The sequence below is a fragment of the Mesoplodon bidens genome, assembly GCF_964165515.1.
Source record: "Mesoplodon bidens genome assembly, chromosome: 2".
Classification (NCBI taxonomy): Eukaryota; Metazoa; Chordata; class Mammalia; order Artiodactyla; family Ziphiidae; genus Mesoplodon; species Mesoplodon bidens.
In genome coordinates this window covers 106,711,725-106,713,984 of record NC_138177.1, presented here as the reverse complement: position 1 = coordinate 106,713,984, position 2,260 = coordinate 106,711,725, and positions in this window count along the sequence as shown.

Genomic DNA, 2,260 nt, shown 5'->3' with positions numbered 1-2,260 from the left:
TGGCAGAGGTCTAGCAGGCAGATGGCCTAACTAGTACCAGTCAGGCAATTCCTGATTGACTGGTTTAAGATTCCTCTTCTGGGGCAGCCGAAACTGTAATCAAATCTTGGTTTGGTGATGTGGGGCTTAGTGACTCCACTTTGGACTTGTCTTGTTTCTAACGCCTGCTAAGAAATTTGAATTTTTACTGCAATTCTTCTCTTAATTTATCTCCCTCTGATAGACTGTGATCAATTGGTCTGCAAAATGAGAATTTGGTGTCACCCAGCTGAATTCTCCTGGTGGAGAGATTTTTTCCAGATTTCTAAAGAAGGGGAGTTTGCTCATAAAATAACTGGTCTCCCCTGTATTGTCAGCATCCCTGACACACAGACACACAATGGATAACAACATCTAGACTTTTCTGTGCAGGCTGCTTATAGAACAATGCCATAGAGATTGTAGGTGCCCTGTTATTCACTTGGGATGAAACCCCAATTCATTCATTCACTCATCCTGCAAAGGCTGCCTGGCCCTGCTGGGGCTGCCGGGCGGGGCAGCCCTCCCTCAGATGTCGAGCTGCTTCCTAATCACCAAGCAGTGGCACCTCACACTGTCCCATTAGAGAGGCGTGTGTAGCCCGCTTGTTGGGCATGTTGATGCAAGCTTGGGAAGGAAAACATAATTCACTTTTGCCAGTGACAGAAATGTTAACACTTACTTGAAATAGCTGATAATCTGACACAGGAGAGTTAAAGGATTACTGTATTTCATTTGGCTAATAAGAAAAGCTGTTTAAAAGCTACATTAAAAAGACTTAATATATGGTGACTGAGCATTGCTTTAATGTATTCTGTGTCATCAGCTATCAGAATGCTTTCCCCCTTTTATTATGTTACCATAGATTTCTGCCTCTGTTCTCTGGGAAGAGATAATAGGAAGCAACATCCATTCACAGAGATTGTCCGAAAACACATTCATTCAATAAACATTTCTCGAACACCTATTGTGTGCTGGGCACCATGCCACACAGTGGAGAATCAAGGACAAAAGACATGTGGTCCTTGACCTCTGAACAATGGCATGTTTTTGGAAAGAATTGATTGGAGAAGACAATAGACAAAAGACAGAGAAAAAATGTTTGAGATTTAGTTGATATCTGAAATATTCTTATTCAACTCTCATGTAATAGGTGAGGAAACTGAGGCCTAGAAAGCTACTTGCTGAGTGCATATAGGCTAATTAGTGGGAAATCTGGGTCCGGGTTCCCGATCTCATGCTTCTCATATTGATGCTGGAGCGCTATTTCCTGCAGTCCCATCCTCCCTGTGGCAAGGATGAATGCTCCACCTTTACAACCTCCCTCATGACATATTTGTTCTTCCACGAGAACTCTACCTACGTCAAGGGGAGAAAGCTCGGCAGTGATTTCGAAGGGCTGTGACCAGCCTTGGTTGCCCACATTATGGGAGTTATCGTATGGGATTGGACTTTGTAACCATACAGTGCAGTTTAGACTTGAGGGGTGTCCTCTGGCCCTACTGACCAGATCAGCATGCACCCTCTCAGGGGAGGCCCTGAGCTTGGAAGAAGGGAGCCGCTCCCCAGTGGTTCTGGATACCTGCGCTCTCCAGGTTCCTGTGCCTTCCTCCACCCCCTTCCCCAACATCTTCCAGTCTGTGGACCACACTGCACTTTCTTCAGAAGCCAGCTCTTGGTATCTTTGTAAGACACAAAAATGCCCACAGTGGGGCTTCCCTGGTGGCGCAGTGGTTGAGAGTCCGCCTGCCGATGCAGGGGACATGGGTTCGTGCCCCAGTCCGGGAGGATCCCACATGCCGCGGAGCGGCTGGGCCCGTGAGCCATGGCTGCTGAGCCTGCGCGTCCGGAGCCTGTGCTCCGCAATGGGAGAGGCCACAACAGTGAGAGGCCCGCGTACCCGCGCCCCCCCACCCCCCCCAAAAAAAGCCTACAATTTACGCAGACTTTTCCCGCTAGGAAGGCTTCTAAAGTTGTGTGTCTCTTTAATGGCTATAACATCACTCTGAACTCAATAGCGGTAGCACATTCTCATTTTTCAGGTAGGGCCATCAGAACAGGTGCGAATAAGGCATAGCTTTAGCCAGAGGTAAGAATTATGATGAAACCCAGGCACCTGGACTCCCAGGCCGTCATTTCTCACTGGATTCTCATCCCAGATCCCACACTCTGTGTGGCTGCTAATTTACCCTGAGTGATAAAATCACTCCTGCAGAAGGAGTTCAGACATACTAATAAGGTT